The 20,268-nt window shown below is 31.2% G+C and overlaps 1 protein-coding gene across 1 annotated transcript in view; it reads right to left on the bottom strand.

The window, feature by feature from the left end:
• Positions 1–20,268, bottom strand: part of LOC129800001 (RNA-binding protein Musashi homolog Rbp6) — a 220,442-nt gene that overhangs the window by 198,244 nt on the left and 1,930 nt on the right. The window lies entirely within an intron of this gene.

Here is a 20,268-nt window from a genome sequence, read left to right on the forward strand (position 1 = left end):
GTACGTATACTTCAGGAGAAAAACTCATTAAGAATAATTTAATATAGTAGGGGAGATTGGAGCAAAAACTCACAAATCGAAAAATTCAATATCTTCCAAGATAAAGAAGATAGCGGCTCAAAATTTTTGCTATAGATAACCTCGATAGATCTTCTTCAATGTCGTAAGTTTTTTAGAATTCGAACAAGGAATTAAAAAAATTAAAAAATATCAAAATTTTTAGCCATATTTTTGAAATATTTTGCTTGCAGAAGATATCAATTATTATCTACTTAATTTCTAAAATTGATGCACTGGCAAATATTTCCTAAATAATTTGGATTCTTTGAATACGAATCCGCTATCTATTTTAGAATTTCACAAAGGTTCTTTTCTCCAGAAATCCTTTTATTAAAAATGGCGACTTGGGGTAAAAAGTAACAAAAGATATAGAGAAAAAGTAACAAAAAGCGAAGCAATTTCTGATGTCTCACGGCGAAAAGAAACGTCATGACCATGTCTCGCCGCTTGTTATTTGCATTAGTCAAACGATTTGCAGTCTTTTGTGTGTTTTTTCTAAAATAGTATTAAAAGCGCTTTCTCGTTCAGATACACTATGAGAGAAATCCGAAAAATTTAAAATAAAATTCCAGAAATGTTAATTTTCCCTGCAGTATTGGTCTAAAATCGGTGTAAATATTATCCTTTTTAGGTGTAAAATTAACATTAAAAAATGTTGATATATTTTTACACCTAAAGTGTTAAAATTATGAAGAAAAAAAAGTTATTCGCACCCCCATTTTTTCTCAGTGTAGAGAAAAACGTGTTTTACAAAGGTGTAGATGAATAAATTTTCTATGAAAATGTCCTCTAGGAATTTTTTTTCAAATTTACGGAAGCCCATAATGAAGCGAATCAAAATGTGACAATACCCCATGTCTGGTACTATTTTTGAGAATTTTGAGTACATTTTTGGTACAATTTTGAGAATGGTCACAAAATTACCTTTTAGAAATCGCCTCGATAAACGTATTTACTTACAAAATAGAGGAAAATCACTTTCACAAAGTTGTAGAGCGGTAAATTTCCTGTAAAACTGCGCTAATTAGAAATTTCTGAAGCGCTCGAGTAGCTTGTAAAGAAATAAAATATCCGTTTTGTGACTTTTTGACCCAGTCTCCCCTACACCCTTCTTCTAAAAAAAACATGGTGTGTTCAGTTTTTAACCATTTAATTGAATTTTTACGAAATACATCTGGCTTTTCCATTTTGAATGAGTGCATTATAAGAAAAATCTATTATAAGAAAAATTTTCGAATCATATTTTTCACTTTTTATGACGAATAATAAACTAAAATCCAGGCTAAAATCACTAAAAAATAGCTTAACTTAATTTATCTTTATTAATAGATTACATTACTGATCCAATTCATGGAAAAAATGCCGGACTCACCGATTTTAATCATTTCCCAAAATATTTTTCCGCATTTTTTTTCTTAAGTAAAACTGGTTCACGACTAATTTGACGGTTTATGTATATTTTCGATCAGAATAGTTCCATACACCGAGAAAAATTTGGATGGTATTATCTACAAATCTTGTCTTTAAATTCTACTGCCTCAAAAGATAGTAGAAAAAACCATCCTTCATACAAATTTTTCTTTAGAATCCGTCTCAAATTTTTAAAAATTACTACCTTATGGATAGTAAATTTTAATAGCCAGATGTTAAATTCCAATATATCCGGATAGTATATTTATACACAGAAAAAAATATTTTGTAAAAATGTTCGTAAATATTTGTGAATTCTATGGGGGAGTTACAAAATGCTCGTGAATCGTATAACCCACAAACATGTTCGTAAAAGTTTGTACTTTTTTTCACAAACATTGTTCGTAACATGATCATTTGATGAACATTTTTGGTACTTTTACAAACATTTGTTCGTAAACACACAAAAAATGTTCGTAAAATTTTGTCATTTGTTCGAAAATGGTTGTTTGCCTGACGAACATTTACAAACAAATGACAAAATTTTACGAACATTTTTTGTGTGTTTACGAACATTTACGAACAAATGTTTGTAAAAGTACCAAAAATGTTCGTCAAATGAACATGTTACGAACAATGTTTGTGAAAAAGTACAAACTCTTACGAACATGTTGGTGGGTTATACGATTCACGAGCATTTTGTAACTCCCCCATAGGAATTCACAAGCATTTACGAACATTTTTACAAAATATTTTTTTCTGTGTAGGATAATGAATTCTAAAGGCGAACAAGTATATTCTACAATTTCTACCAGTTCAATCTAATACTGAGTTTGCTGCGTGACTTTTTTACTATCCGACTATTAAAATTTTGTAGGAAGGATAGTAAATTTTACCATACTAATGTTTTTGGTGTACTTTTTCCCGCAATTTCAAGACCTTTCCAAAGAAACTAAACTTACCCTAATAGATTGACTCTTTCCATTGTCCATTTTCTTTAATTGACAAAATATCCGTCTAACATTAGCCTTACTTAACATTATATCATGAGATAAAATGTTAATTCCTTAAATAGTACGACCAACTTGCTCAGTTATTCTCGAAGGAAATATATTGTCAAATATAGAGTTTATTAAGATTTGCCTTCATTTATTTTTTTTGTGTAGTGTAGAGTAGATTCTTAATAATCTCATCTATTTATTGTCATGTCTCAAACACCAAAAAATCTCTAAAAATATATGATCTACATTAAAAAATTTTAAAAAAGTAATTCTTGCAAATGTCGTCTCAGACATAGTTTTGTTCATAAGATCCAGACATTTCCGCTAGACATAATATTCCAAAGGTTGAATACAATGATAAGACTTTAGATGGTATATTTTATGATTAGGTTACAAGAAAGAAATGTATTTTTTCACGGTTTTACATGTTCACGTGGAAAATATAAGGGAAGTGTTTACATTGAGACGATGTCGTCGTCGTTTGCGTATGAAAACAAACAAAACGTTATCGTAGCTGGACTCTTCACTCCAATTATTATCTCTTTGCACCTTGAGAATTTTTTTATCTTCTAAAAATATTCTAAAGTTATCCAAGTATTGTCGCAACTTCTTGACTTTTTCCCACTGAATAAACTTCTTTGGCTTTTTTTTCCAAGTTGAAAAGTGCAAAATTGTTCTTTCCCCGTTCTATTTCTCAATACTTTACCAGAAAGAGTTAGACAAACATAATCTCTTGAATATTAATTTAAGAAAAAGTCGCAATAGAAATTTAACAGTTGTTAAAACGGTCACTGACATTAAGAAAAGCACATAAATAATAAAGACAAATTTTCTCACAACTTGCAATTCTGTGAAAATAAAATTCCCTGAATCACCTTCTCAATCTTCATTTGACATTCACTTAATTCACTTGGATTGTACGACGTACATTCAGGTGCACAATTACCGATGGTTGTATAGGTGAAGCACGTGATTTTGCTGACGGATCCCATAATTTGTCATTTGAAAAATGTTATTGAGAAGCAAAAGAAGAACAAAATTGTCATAGCACGAATCCATTAGGGAGATATAGCAATCTCATTATGTAAATATAAACTTAATAATTGTGTCATGCAAAGTTGTGCTAAGAAAGCGAAAAACTTGAATATTTTTTTGTCGTCTTTGTACACCTTAATCATTCTTATCTATTACTTTCGAAATATCACATCAACCAAATAATGTTGGAAAAAGAAGAGCACATAGCTCCAAAGCACATTTTTATTATCTATACCAACTCAGAGATGTTCTTCTTTACATTTGCATTTTTACATAAGTCTCAAAATGTAGACAATGAAATTAATGAGGCATTTGGAAACATAGTTTTCGCTTTTTCTTCAATAAAAAATGCGAACCATGAAATAAATTAATTCGATACTCGTTTAATGCAATAATTACAAAATATTTATAAAAGTTTACAAATTGGCATAAGCAATTTCAATTTCATTCCCAAACCTTCCTAATACAAAATTTCATAAAACAGAATATTTAGGCTTTTTATTGAAAATTTATTCAAAATGTGACGAAACTTTGAAATTTATTAAACTGTTAAATAAATTCAGAAATATGTAATAATAAGGTCAATAAATATGCGAATCTAATTCAAGTGAAGAGTAGGGATCTTAAAAAAAACTTAATTATATACATTCAGTCAGTTGGACAAGCAATTGTCGTAACTTCCTCATCATCTCATCAGCACTTCTTCTATTTAAAAACATGAAAATGCAAATACTATACAAGAACTGCTGATGAGGCGATTAGGAAATTACGGCAATTGCTGATCCAACTGACGTTTTATTGATTGAATGACGCACGAAATGTTGTCAAAAAATTTTATAATAATTTATTTTAATTTAATAAAAGTTATATACTGTTTGCGTTTGGCATAGCCATACAAAATTTTCAGAATATAGGGTAAGTCTGCCAAATTTCGGTATAGTTGCATGCAAGTATCAAAGTTTAAGTTTGAAATGTTATTTTTTTTAAATACAAATTGAATTTTTTTTTCTTAGTTCTTTATAAGGTGTGTTTCTCGGAACCTTGTAGACGATTTATCGTCTTCATTTTCTTTAAAATCATTCTTTATACATTTTAAAATGAATAAAAATGTAGATATAGCTTTGGTTGCCTATTTCGGCCACATTCATTATAATAGTTCCTTGCCCTTCCGGGATTATTCCAATGTCTTTTTGATATCATCTCGTTTGTCCAAGTGACATATTTTGTTATTTTTTGTAGTGTATAATCTCTAGAGCATGCAAAAATTAAAAATTGATGGAAATTCAAGGAACAGAAAATGTGGCCGGAATTACAAGCTGGCCGAAATTTTGTGCACTTACCCTAACATTATTCTGTAACATAAATAAGTTATATACAATAAAATGGACAAATTTACTATATGTCAAACATTCTTTGAAGAGACAAGATTTAAAAAATTAGCGATACTTAAATGCGCATTCCGAGCTTAAAATATATACAATTCAGTAGTATTTTCAGAAATGATCGAATTGAGGAGCAAGAGTTCTGTTAAACACACAGAAGAGTCTTCAAGGATAGTCGAGCTATTGAGAGGGGTCGCACATAACTTGAAGTTAATATCTCAAACCCTGATCTCTAGAGCGTCATATAATTTCACATGAAACTGAAACTTTAAGATTTATAAAGTAATACAAAAAATGCTTCTTTGAACGAAACGTCACTTACATTACTACACAGTTAAGATTTTTTTTTTAAGTTTTCCGTCTTGTTTTCATTTTTAAAAATCGTCGCTTAAATCAGCAATTGTAGTACATTGTAGGGCACCTAAATCATCAATCTTTGTTAGGACAAGTGGGGCAGCTTTGCAATGAAGATTTTTTACTATTTTAAATGGAATTGTGTCATATCATGATAAAATTTAGCTTCGCAATTAGTTTAATTAGAGTTAAATTATATCATGATAAAAACCAATTTCAGTAAGCTAAGAAAAAAAGCCTAATTTCAAAGCTACCCCAATGCAAAGGTGCCCCACTTCCCCTACAGTCTACGTATTGCCAAATTCTTACAAGAATTGGTGATACAAGAGATGAAAAGTTATTTTAAAAATATTCGAGATGAAAAGAAATAGGGTAAGTGCTCATAATTTTGGACAGTTTCTAAATTTGGACACTTTGAGGGTAAAATTGGACACTAAAAATAAATTGATTAAAATGATGGATTTTTATTCCAATATTTGATGAAAAATGAATTCTATGTAAATATTTGTTCTTTTTGGAAGATTTTGACACTAAATACGTTAAATTTTGAATATGATTTGAGTTGAAATTGCTTTGTTGAAAATTCAGTGTGAGCAATTGCTTACGAGAAATATGACAGAACTTCGTGGCTTATTTCAGTCTTATTTAGTTTTGGTGAAGTACTAACAAAGTTTGTTCGCTGTTTTTGAGTGATATTATTGAATATTCATTGAATATTGTGTTGATTCACGTTACTGATGATTTGTACATTTGACCTGAAGTGAGATTTGCCTTGTGAATTATATTTTTCGTGTGAAAAATGGGAAATTTTTTAAGACATTCACCAGTGAGGTGATGATTCTTATTTTGGACAGGTGTTTTTCTCACGAAATTTCGTGAAGTTTTAGCTTTTGTGATGACTAGGTTGGACAAATGCCTGGAGAAACAAAGGAGCACCATCTCTACGAAAGAGATGTAGCGAGAAATGCCTTGAAAGGCTCCCGGAAAGGTCAGGGAATGAGCGAATTTGCACGTACTTGGAGTATCGAAGTCAACTCACTTTAATGAATGATATGGAAAGTTTCCGGGCTTCTTGTGACATTCTACGTTTCCCTTTCATGAACAGGAAGAGGACTTGGTAAGATTGGTTCATGAAATGTAGAACAATGGGCATCCTGTTGAGGCGGATTAGCTGTCCAAATTTACAGACAAGTTGTAAAAATTAATAACCAAGTTGTCCAAAATAAGAGTCAAATTCACCTCTACATATCAATTCATTTTTAAACGTATTAAAACTAATTTTAGTAAAAATGAGATGATAAATAGCTTGCTAAGTTTCTTAACAATCCCTCTGAAAAGAGAGTAACAAAAAAAGTCAATTAGTATTGAAATAATCGCACTTCAAACTTGGAACATCGATGCTTATAAGCAGACTGTCCAAAATTATAAGCACTTGCCCTAAGTGAAATATTAACTGAAATTTTAAAAACATCTTATGATAAAAAAATTTGATATCAAGTGGTTGTTAATTTTTAACTACAAGAAAATTACATTTGAATAATAGGGGGAAGTGGGGCACCTTTGAAAGTGGGGTACCTTTGAAATTGTGATTTTTTTTTACATATTTTTAAATTAAATTGATAATTATCGTGATATAATCTAGCTGCACAAACAGATCGAGAAGCTAAATTACTTTATGATATGGCTCAGTTCCACTTAAACATAGGAGATAAATCCCAATTTCAAAGGTGCCCCACTTCCCCCTAGTCAATTAATAATTTTAAAAACTAGTAAAATCATATTATAGGTAGTGCTTATAATTTGGGACAGCTTGTAATTTAATTCTGGACACTTTGAAGATAAAGTTGGACACAACAAACAAATTGATTAACATTATGGAATTTTCTTCAAATATTTAGTGAATAGTGTATTCTATCTGAATATTTATTTCACATTATGAGCATTTCTCCTAAATATTGCAGTATTTAGATAAAATCGTTTTTTTAAATTAATATTGTTCGAAACATCCCCTGTGATCTATTTTAAAATCTCATATTTTTTAAACACATTAATTATTTTCATCTGTAGTCAAAGTTATATTTGTACAACCACATAAAAAAATTAATCTCATTTTGCTGGCAACACTAACGATTATGATTTAGTTAAGTGTTGTGATAAAAAAAAACTTACAAGTTTTTAAAAGGTCATAAACACCGTATATCTATTATAACTCACTGCATATTATTTAAACACATAAACTTTCGGTTTTTTTCTGTTTAAAATATCAACAAATGACATGTATAAGACAAAACTTTTTAAATTCTCTATGTACAAACTTTTCTAAAGGAAAATATGACACAAGTATTTACAAGACGTAGCTAAAAATTTAGTTTACGGAAATTGCTGAGGAAAAATTCCAATTTCCTCTCAAAAGCGACAAAAGAGATTCACCAACATCACTTTCTGAACAACAGTGAACCAAAAATTGCGTTGTCGGTTTGTATTTACATAAACTTTGTGTGACTAGGCTTTTGTGACTTGAGGATAGATGAGTTTTGGAAAAGAGAAGCACAGTGACTGATGATGATGTAGAAATATTCAAACAAACAAGAATCTTTCTCTTGATTTTTTCCTTTAGCACTCCATATTTTCCAAATAGACCAAGAAACCCTCTCAAAATCCCTACTACATATACAAATGTAATCACACTGAAGAAAAAAGATGATAGAGGAACTTGAGGAGGAAAGGAGAAGATCTTTTGAAATTCACAATTCAGACATATAAAACTCATACAGAAGTATTTTTTCAGCCTTTTGTCCTTGATCCTGTTTCTTCTACTTTGTGTAAAAATTTTCCCATACACACGCATATATCACGAATAAATTTATATAAATTACGAGGGGTTGCAACCAATTTTATGTTAACAAATGAAAATCTTATATTTTCTTACTCTTTCTCTTATCGTGTAAATCACATAATTCACCAACCGAAGAATATAAAACACATACTGTTTACATAACACATAGTTTTACTGGTTTTACTCATAAACCTATTTAAAATGTATGCATCATTAAACGGTTTATAATTTTTAATACTACAAATCACTATTGAAAATATTTGAAAGTAAAGTACATAATTGTTTCTTGAGTTCAACTTATTCCAATACTGAGGAAAAGTCTCTTTAGGAACAAGTGTTGAAACAAGTGTTAAAATAATCTTTCTTAATTTTGTGTAACAAGACTTAAAACAAAACTTAAGAGTGTAATCTACAAGCCTTGAAGTTACAGTTACATTCTTGCAGTGAGTCTTAGAGGAAACTTTGTTTGAGTTATTTATAAAATTGTTCTTGGAGATTAAAAATGAATAAATGCAATATATTTTACACAAGATAATTGGCAATTTGTAATTATTAAATAATATTTAAAAATCCATCACTGAGAAAAAAATGGGGGTGCGATTAACTTTTTTTCCTCATAATTTTAACACTTTTTAGGTGTAAAAATATATCAACATTTTTTCATGTTAATTTTACACTTTTTAAAGTGTAAAATTAACATGAAAAAGGGTAACTTTAACCCATAATACACCTAAAAAGCATAATATTTACACCGATTTCGGATCAATACTGCAGGGTAAAATAAATATTTCCGGAATGTTATTTTAACTTTTTCGGATTTCTCTCACAGTGATCCTGTCTCTGATGGGGAACAATACATTCTTCAAAACGAAAAATCCGAATTACACTGTGGAATTACCTTAAAGCAGTTTAGTCACACAAAGATAAACAACACTCCTGAAGACCTTACAGGTAGGTGTTCAGCATACACTTATCTTACAACTCAATTATAACTTAGCTCAACTCATGAGTCTTGCTATAACATTCTTCATTTTTCTTTAGTATGGAGTTGTTTTACAAGACTCATTCGGTGTTGCTGGTAACACTAATTTTTCTTTCTCTGAGTACTGAATTTTATCGACGTTTTCTCTGAGTTTAAATCTTTTTACGTAGTCATAGCATTTTTCGACAGGCTTCAAGTAAAACGAAATGCAATTCGAAAATCAAATACTCTATTTGAAGAGGAATGAAGATTGTGTTCTATATTGACATTCCATGATGGTTGAACAGCTAAATTGTCTTGCTACGCATTTGAACAAATGTTATTTATATTACTGCATTAAACTGAATTATTAATATTACCGGTTGACAGAGATGTTACATTAAAAATTTACCACAACTAATCGTTTTAATTTATGTAAATTAGTTATCATGACACCATGATTATACATGATTACCGGCATAGACTAAATTTTCACCCAAAATATTGATCGACATTCATGTCTCGCGTTCAAGTCTGACATTATGAGGCTAATGCGAATTTAATATAGTGCTTCCTTTATTAATAAGATGTATACGTGCAATGCACTACTAATCCACTGCAATGTTTATCAAAGGTTTCCAATAATCTGAGCTTTCCGCAGGCCGAACCATTCAATTACCGTCAATTTCATTTCCCTAATGTATGGATTTAAGGGAAAATTAATACACTTAAGATTAAATCAATTTACCAATCTTCTCCCTTATCATATGCTCTCTTCTATCAGCAACTGGGCCATTTGTACTTCCTTTGTGTCTGTATTTGTTGTAAACGATACATCACTGCGTAGAAATTTGCAATGAATGTAAACATAAAGGAAATGCAAATAGCCTAGTTGCTGATACAACTGAAGATATCCATCAAGTGCTTCCGAAATCATATGCATATAAATATTAACCGCTATGTCCCGGCAGAAATTTGAATATCGAAATTTATTAATATCTCAAAATGCCACTGATATTACAAAAATCTTCAATGTGTTTCAAGTTTCGGGACTGCAAAATACTATAAATTTTTTGAAGTTATAATACTTCCGCAGCATCATGAAAAAGTAAAAACATAAATCTTTGGCGTATTTTTTTTAATGATTACCAAAAATTTAGTAAAGTTTCTAAAGTCACTGTAAAAACATTTTAATACAAAAAAATTAATATCGTACACCTTGTAACCATGCAAAATTTCAATTTCAATTAAAGATAAAAAAGTAATATAATAAATATGAAAATTAAGGCACTGATAATGTTTAAAATTACGACCAATATTTACATTTCAAATGCAAATAAGCGTTGTAAAATTGGAAAATCAGTGTTGAAACTTTTATTATAAATAATGTTTTTAATATTGAATATTTACTTGCCTAGAGATTCCATATAATTAATTAATAATTAATTCCTGAAATATTTCGTTCAATTCACCAGATAACCAAAACAAAAAAATAGATATTTGAATTGTTAATATGTACATTTTTAGATATTTCAGTGGGCAAGAATTAAATTTAATTTTACATTAAACTCTGTAGTATATAGCAGTAAAAATAGATATGGCAAATATAAAATTTGATTAGTATTATTGAGTCCTTATCTTCCTAGATGTTCGTTAAAATAAGTGCAATTATCATAAAGGTATTGATTGACGTAAAATAAAAAGTTTTTCATTTTTTCTGTAATTGTCTGATACGATTTGTATCAATTAGTAAAATTTTTATAAAACTTTTGATAATTTATGATACAAACAAAAAAATTAATAATATTTAAACAAAATCTAAATTTAAAAATAAAATTCATATGCAAATTTCGGTCGAAGCCATTTAGATTTTAGGGAAAAGTGTAGAAATCTGCAAATAACTTAATGTTGTATTCGAGTTTGATGGAAATCGTGAAACAAAATATCAATATGAGGAAAGTTTGGAAAAATTGCAAACTCGTAAAATTAATTGATATTTACACATTTCTTCAGCTGTAGGGGTTAAACTTGTAAAGTCGTTCTAGGAATGTATTACTAACCCTTTTATTTCTCAATTTGTTTGAAATAATGTCATCAATTCAAGACAATTTAGAGTTCCTAGAACTATGAAAAGAGTATTGCTTAATTTTTAATTTAATTCAATTTTTTTAAATTTATTTAGTTAATAAAACAAAGCCACAAGGCCTAGATATAGGGGGAAGTGGGGCACCTTTGAAAGTGGGATATTTTACCAATTTTTAAATAAAATTGAGCATTACCGTGATATAATTTAGATTCTCAATTAGTTTGTGCAGCTAAATTATATCACAATAAGGCTCAATTTTATTTAAAAATAGGTGAACAACCGCAATTTCAAAGGTGCCTCAGTTTCTAAGCTGCCCCACTTCTCCCTACTGTTCATATTCCTTACTGATTTATTGATGATTATTGCGATAAGAAAAATTCCGTAAGGAAGGCGCAGAGAAAACAATAAAAAAATTCCAAACCCGTTTACTAATAAATATAGTGTAACTATCTAAAATAAAATTTTGCTACCTAAAATGTAAATCAGAAAAGAGAATGAAGGAAAATATTATCAAAATTGACGCTGCGTTGTGTCAAATTTTCTGTACGTGATTTCATCCACCAACTTTTATAACTTTCAGCGAAGCGAGAAAGGTCTATCTAGAAGTGTTTCTATTTCTGTCGGGCTATTTTCACACGTTATTGAAGGACTTAAGTAAATAAAAATTCTTTTCCGAGAGCAATTCGAATTTCAGTAGCACAAAAATGAATTTATTCAAAAACTGTTTTGCGGATAATATGTCTTAATGGGTTTAAATTTTAAATTTACATATCTTCGACTAAACGTAAAGCAAAGGACATTTTGTCTCAATGAACCGGTTTCCTTCGAAGTATCTGCATCTAAGATTGCAATTAAATCTGAAGTGAAATTCAAAATTTACAAGATTATACAGTTTCAAATAGCCAAACTGCTTATTTCACTCCAAATCCTTTAACTGTATCTCATTCAAAAATCTCACCATAAGGTGATCTAGAGTTTTCCACTATCTTTAATTTTAATTTTATCATTTATGAAATGTAAAAATAACAATAACTTTCGTTTGTAAAATTTAGGTAATTCTATGCAAAAATTTCACCATTATAAGTCATTCCACTTTGAACAATATTGGTAGCAATATTGATGAAATTTGTATCGAAATCTAATAAAATGCTAAAATATATATTTGAATTCACGTCTGCTGGGATATAATTGAAACAAACACAACAAGAGAGAAAGAGAGGGATAAAAAATAAGGCACTCATAGCATCATTGTAGTTGAGAATGTTGAACTTGATTGCCAAGAACGGAAATCTATATAGTGAACTTTTTCGCAATTTCAGCAGAAAATTTACTATTGAAATAGACGAATAAGTAAGTGCTTCAACTCGTGCTCTAATATATCTTTCAATATTCATACATAAAATGTCTGTAGTTGTATGAATGACTTTTTGTTTGCAATATTTTGTTGCGGTTTTTCTCGTATAAATTTATAGTGTATGTGAGGAATGTTCGTGTGTGAAGTAGTTTTATGGTAAACTTCTGAGCTAGCCAACGTCTGATTTGGTCGAAGAGAGAATTGTTATATTTGTAAACCGGTTTTCATTAACGATATATATTACTTTTGTTTTTCTCCTTTCATCTCAATGGTTACATACGAAATTGTAGCATTTTGCCTTCAATGCATTATAAATAGATAACGTACTCAAGTACCTAAGTATGAAGCATAATCCAATTTATGCAATTTTCCCCAAAACTATTTCCAAATATCAAATTATATAATGATTACAATATGCTTTCCAGATCCTAAAATGTATTTGGTATCACGTACACTGTGTGTTTCTGGGGAAACGTGTACGTTATAATAGGTGCCATAGCACAAACCAAGAGGATTTTTTCTAATAAAGATCGTATTAAAAGTTTCGAACAAAAATTCCCAAGTAAGCAACACTTCGCGAAATGCTCGAACTTGCAACTTCGTACAGTAATAATCAAAGTTGATTTAACATTTTTTTTTGCTTCAATCAATTTCTTTATTCTGTAGGATACAGCATCCTCTCTCCAAAAATTTACCGGTTCACAATCGATTCGAATCAGTACATAAGCCTTCCCAAAATAACATTAATTTAATACTGCTAAATTTTCGAATAGAAATAAAGTACAAGTTTATTGCAGATGTGTCACAAGCGCGATAATTGCTGAAATACGGAAACCGTGATCAGTATTATTTTCAAATGTCTGGGGTAGGATAACCTAATTCCGAACATGAGCCAAATGGGAGTTCTTTTACAATTCCATATATGAATACAGATTTTTTCTTTAATTATCACAGTACTAAATTTCTATATATTTTTATCTATATTATAATATTTATTATCCGTTTCTTTGCGTCCCAAATAAATTGAAATTTTATTCATTTTGATAAGTCTTAATTAAAAATATTCCCATTTGGATCAAGATCTGAATTAGGTTATTCTACTTTCAATAGCAAAAGAAAACAAGAAGGAACAAAATCAACGAAGTTTCTATTATATAACGAGTCTTAAAAATTGACCCGTTATAGAATAAAACGTATAAAAGTCTGTAATGCAACTCCCAAATCTAGACAGTCAGTTTATTACATCAATTGCGAGATACTTAAATTATAAAATTCCGAATGCTCAAAATTTTAACATACATATATGGTTCTATGAACATGGTTCTAAAATGATTCTATAGGAATATGAGGTCTTAATGTTCATTCAATGATTTAAGCATTAAATTCTGGATCTATGGGGTAAGTTACCCAGGTTCGGATAACATTCAGTTCTCCAGAAATAACCTATGATTAAAGATATTTTGATCGTCTCCTGTGAGCTTCAATACACTTAATTTTACAAGGCTTAGTATTGACAAGCTTATCTTTAAGACGTTGTACAGCATCTTTGTTATACCTGATGATAAATTCTATACATTCAAATCCCATCCTGACGCGTTTCTAAGTACTCGACGGTGTCATTGCCTTTTGGGACTGTGCCTTCGTATTTAAGGTAAAGCACCCTCAAGTCGACCGGTTCCTCAATTCGACTGGTAGAGTTATTTATTCAATTTATTTATATTTGCACTAATATTTGGCGTATGATCTAACATTAATAGGTCAATTATTCTTAATTATTATTAATTTCACAGAAATTCACCATCAAACAATCATATCGTCAGTTGGATCAGCATTTGTCGTAACTTCCTCATCGCCTCATCAGCACTTCTTCTAGCACCATGGAAATACACACACTATACAAGAACTGCTGATGAGGCGACGAGGAAGTTACGACAAATGCTGATCCAACTGACGATATATTGACCATCAATCGACTCGAGGAACCGGTCGACTCGAGGGCACTTTACCTTATAGGTTAGAGAACCGAAATAGTCAATCCTTTCTAGATCGTCAGAGAAGAAGGACATATGGACGTGAAATCTATCTGGATTCTAAGAGGTATGGTGTCTTGCTGCCTTAAAAGAATCCATTCCGTCATAACCTAGTCCTCGGCGAGTGGCCTTCAAAGTTGAAGCCAATTTCTTACTTTCATATACAAATGCGTATGGGAATTTTTCTGCGCTCGTGATCGTTATACTAAATATTTAAAAAGTGAGAAGTTTTTCCGTATTATAAGATACCTTTCCGTATTAAGGGATAAATATACTAAATTTTTGTTTAAATAATTTTTTTCCTTGGAGCACTGTAAACAGAGTCCGAGATCAATTTAGGAATTGGCTTCAAATAGCTTGGTACATTTACTATCTTATATAGGCCGATTTACATAGCCGATAATGAAAAAAACATAAGCAAACAATTTAGTGTTTCTTCTTCTACTTTAACCAAAAACAACAAAATATACGGGATAGAATAACAAATTTTATGAACATAGAATTTCTGAGTTGTCACACATTTACTTGATTCCAAATTCCTTAAGCAATAATTGGTCTCTGCTGATAAGCGATCTCACAGCTACCACGTTACATTTATATCAGGTGCATCACTGAGAGAAATCCGAAAAAATTAAAATAACATTCCGGAAATGTTAATTTTACCCTGCAGTATTGATCCGAAATCGGTGTAAATATTATGCTTTTTAGGTGTATTGGGGGTTAAAGTTACCCTTTTTCATGTTAATTTTACGCTTCAAAAGGTGAAAAATTAACATTAAAAAATGTTTATATATTTTTTTATACCTAAAAAGTGTTAAAGTTACGAGGAAAAAAAGTTAATCGCACCCCCTTTTTTCCGCAGTGATGGCTTTATAACCCCCTACTAAATATTCTACAATACTTCAAATCTGTTATAAAGGATTCTCATGCATTTTCATATTAAGGAACCGAAGATCATGTTTCGCTCCCTAAAAGTCTAAATAGACTCAGGCTGATCCTCGAGAATATTTAGCCTGCAAAAGTCAGCAATAAGGATTTACCACAAACTGTCATACACTGTGGGGTTAGGATAGTCAATTAGAACTCCTTTGCATAAAACTCCTTTACCGGATCCTTACTACCAGATTTTGTATGCTAAATATTCTCGAGTATCAGCCTGAGTCTATTTGGTCCCTAAATGAAGGTTAAATTGAGCCAAAGGGTCCCTAAAGACCCCAAGTAGCTATTTATTACCGTTTAGTCTCTATATGACATTTACAAAATCGAAGAATTTGTCTTTCCCTAGATAAAATTTGAAAAGTTCTATCGAAATAAATGAGTGGTGGAGGTAGTATCGAAGTATGTATATAACTCAAAATCGATGGATTATATATATGGCTCTCTCTTTGAGTTCGAGCACTTATTAAGAGCATGTCGTTCTTCTTTTAGATACCTTCTCTTGTTCAACATCACTATACCTCTCTTTTACGTTAAACACCAACATCGTCGCTCGACCAACACTTACGGGCTGATGCGGCAAAGAGACCTACCATTTACCTAAGTTAGCCATCCATTGAGGTATCCACCAGTCCTCACTAATACACACAGTCAAGCGTAAATTTTAATTTCTTTGTGATATTCTCAGTTTTTTTTTTTAATTTCAGTATCTGACAATAGGTACTCCTAATATACGCTTTAACCTCAAGTGTACCATATTCCATTTCAAACGAAAACCTTTCAATTAACACACTTTTGGCAATGGTCAGTTAGAAACATAAGTGAAAATGCCTGAAGTGCTCGAAATTGTTTTAAGGTATCAAAATGGCACGAATTGAATTGGATCAATCGGATGATAGTGCTCAGGTTTCCATCTACTACTGGTAGAGGTATTATACATAGTACTCCTGGTTGAAGAGGGTACAGCATATAAAAAAATAGCAGCGTAGCCCCTCTTTATCGCATTTTTAAAGTATTCGAACGTGTATGTGTAAATTTGATAGAACTGACTGTTGGCTGAGAATTGAGAATTTCTGCTGTCGAAGCATATTCTGCATTGTAGATGTGTGTTGAGGAAGAAAACTTGACGAGGGGTTGGAAATCCTCATGTATATAGCCATATGAATGCTTAAATCCATGTATAGGTATGTTGAAAATACCGCTGTAAGAGAGGGAGCATCCGCAAATGCCAAAAAAAAGGGAGAGAGGGTAGAAATTGATGGGTTTGAAGAAAATTTTTAGTTTGAAATTTTACAATTTCTTGAAGTAAATACACACCATGAAAAATATACTCTAACTTATACCTTTTTGGGACTAAAAAAACATGCAAATCACAGAAATAGAGAAAGCAGTGCTGCATTTAAATTATATTTAAGTATTAAGTAATATATGACCCTGGTATACATTATTATTATTTTTGTACAACAATGAATATGCCAGAGTATAAATAAATAAATGATAAATAGTTGCACTGTCAGCTATTTGGCATAATAACATCCAACATGTATATCATCGCATCAACTTTATTGAGGTATATATACACCATTGTGAGTACATTCACAGAAATTTCTGAACTAATTAAACATTATTAAATTTACGTATATAGAACAACTTATGAGATGTGTTTAATTTGAAAATATAACTTCTTTGTAGGGTTTCTTTTGCACGTGTAATTATGCAAAATAATTTAATATTGCTTCAACTCATTTAGACTTGGAATTCCAATTCTCCAAAATTCCCATCATTTTCACAGCTGTCACCAAGGGGCAAATATATCCGATGGTTGCAGAATTAAAAAAAAAATTGGTGAATTATGTGAGTAAATGAATATCAGTGAATACAGTAGACTCTCTCAAATTCGGGCATTTGGGACCGAAATGTCACCCGAATTAGAGAGAAATTCGGGCGACAAACTTTTTGAAATGCAACGATTTTTTATTCATCTGCATACACATATTGAGTTTACACACTCATATATATTGTAAATTGCATGAAAGTCCCTTAATAATGCAAAATCACAACAAAACTAAGACAAAACATGTCAAATTTAAGTATAATTTGATAATCATAATCAAACTTACAAATTGACAACAAACTTTTTTCAAATCTACCTGTTGCCTGAATTAAAATGTAGCCCGATCTTAAAAGAGCCGAATTAGCGAGAGTCTACTGTACTTTTCTGGTTCTCCATACAAAAAAATATAAGGAGTAAAGACCACTTTTTTTCAACTTAGTTATTCCCCCTTAGTTGTCACTTCTTTCTTTTACAAACAAGGGGCAAGTGGGGCACTTTTGAATAGGGACATCTTTGAAATTGGGCTTATTTTTCCTATTTTTAAATAAAGTTGGACCTTATCATGATATAATTTAGATCCACAAACCAATTGCAAAGGAAAATTATGTTATGATAGGGCTCAATTTCATTTAAAAATAGGAGAAAAAATCCAAACTTCAAAGCTGCCGTAATTCAAACGTACCCCGCTTTCCCTATGTCAAAATCACACTGAGCTTTCCAATCTTCGGGTAATTGGGACGGTAAATGACAGATAAAACCCCATGCGTTAAGGGAATTTTGTTTACTGCCCATGCTATCTATTGATATTAAATTCATAATGTACCAGATGCGGGTGAATTTATCCTCCGTGAGTGACTTTGTTCCTCTACTGTTCGTAAAATTTTCTATAATTCTAAGAATTCTAATGTGTAGGAATGGCCTTCATCGATCAGACATGGTAGATCGAATTAGTTAAGATCATTCTTAAGTTCTAGAATTAAAGAAAAGCTTACGAACAGGGGGGTTAGTCACCCGCGGGGGCCAAAGTCATGTACTTTAATACATTCTAATATACATAAGCTAACTAAGTTCTTAATGACTCCGGCTCGATTTTTAGAACAGAAAAATTTTTGAAATGAAAATTCACATCCTTTTCACTGTATTAAATGTCAAATACATTTTTACAAAACAAAAGATTTGTAAACATGTCACTGACATTTTACAGAAAGCAAGTAATTCCCAACGCACAATACTGACCAACTAACTTTTATTTTGTAAACATGTTTTTAAAGTTCCTGTAAGAGTGAGCAAGATGAAATATCAAAAAAAACATGTTTACAAAACAAAAACTGTTACGTGACGAACGTAATAGAGTGCATACAAAAAATTATTTGGAAATGTGCTTTCGAAATTTCCTAGGAAAGTGAGATAGATTCGCATTCTACACAACATACAATTTTGTTTTGTAAACAAATGTTTGAAACATTTCAATAAGAGAGTGAAATCTAAATCTAGTCATCTCACACACTCTTACAGATACTTCCAAAAATATATTTAGAAAATAAAATTTACTGTGCGTATAGCATAAAAAAGTTTACTTTCATCTGTCTAAAAGATTAATGTTCTTGGGCGGATCGATTCCCCGGCCCGACTTACTGTTGTGAGTTCGAGTCCCGCCCGGTGCAAAGATCTAAATGTCTAATTTAGCCAATTTTCATATGTTAATGACGTAATATAATGCACCGCCTACGCCCAACAATTCCGGGAATATGGAAGAAGCATCCACAATACGGGGAAGGCGCTCCTGGGCGAGTCTACAAAACGGACTAGCAGATTATTCTAACACGGGATATGGACAATGTAAAAATGATTACCTTTGTAATAAATATATCTCGATACGATTAATAATAATAATGGTCTGGGGGCCTGAATGGATCAGTGGATAGAGTAGTGGCTCTATGACTGTGATGTCTCGGGTTCGAGACTAGGCAGCTGCAGATTTTTCAGCTGGTGTATTAGTTTCGAATTCGTCCAGTGAATGAACGGAAAAGTAATGCCAATACATTGACAATAAATCGCCTAAAAGAGAGGTTAGTATAGGAAATAAGTTTCGACATGCAGAATTCAGTCAATATAAATACACATTCACTGCCCTGATCCATAAACCGAGGCTGGTCTGATCTACCGTGATATAAAGCGGTACTATGTGTATCAGAACGCATAAAGAGCATTGTGATATAGAGCAGGATTACCCGCCTTGGGGGGGTAAAATAGAACAGGATGGGAAGTGCATAATGAGCCCAAATAAGTGGCCTGAGTGCGACAGTTCCGAAAAGAATACAGTAGAGTCTCGCTATAGTCCATATTTGGTTTCAAATTTGACACTTGGGTCGCACTATAGTCCATGTAATTTTTTAAAATTATCAACGATTTTTAGTATTGAAATTGCTCGACGGCTTCCACTTTCTTTGCGATTGTGGTACTTGTCCTTGCTCTCTTCATTATGGATCACAATTGTCACAACTACTTAATAAAGTTTGCCAAAAATATTAAAATAATTATGCATATCGCATACTAAAAAACATAACCTAACTTAAAATCATTGTTTTGAAATCAACGGTCGATAAATTGTGGACTATAGAGCGATGGCCTATAGCGAGACTCTACTGTATAACTGACCCATAGATAAATCTTAATCTTCACCTGTCTAACACACTATGCAATTCGAATTGGATTCAATTCAAATATACCTTTAATGTCAGATAAATTTCTAGTGACATAAAGAGGATTCGAACTCTCGGCACTTGTATCATATAAGTAGTAAGTAGTACCCTACCAGCCTACCACTTATCTCGTTGAGTAAAACTTGATGCAGAGGTACGTTAAAAACACCATAGAAGACTTTAAAACGAGTTAATTCAAAAACATACAAGAGGAAAGGAAATACTTTATGTTCAATGCAATAAACCCCTTGTATGATCACAATGTTGAGGTTATTTTGAAAATGCGC

The sequence above is a fragment of the Phlebotomus papatasi genome, chromosome 1 (assembly GCF_024763615.1).
Source record: "Phlebotomus papatasi isolate M1 chromosome 1, Ppap_2.1, whole genome shotgun sequence".
Lineage (NCBI taxonomy): Eukaryota > Metazoa > Arthropoda > Insecta > Diptera > Psychodidae > Phlebotomus > Phlebotomus papatasi.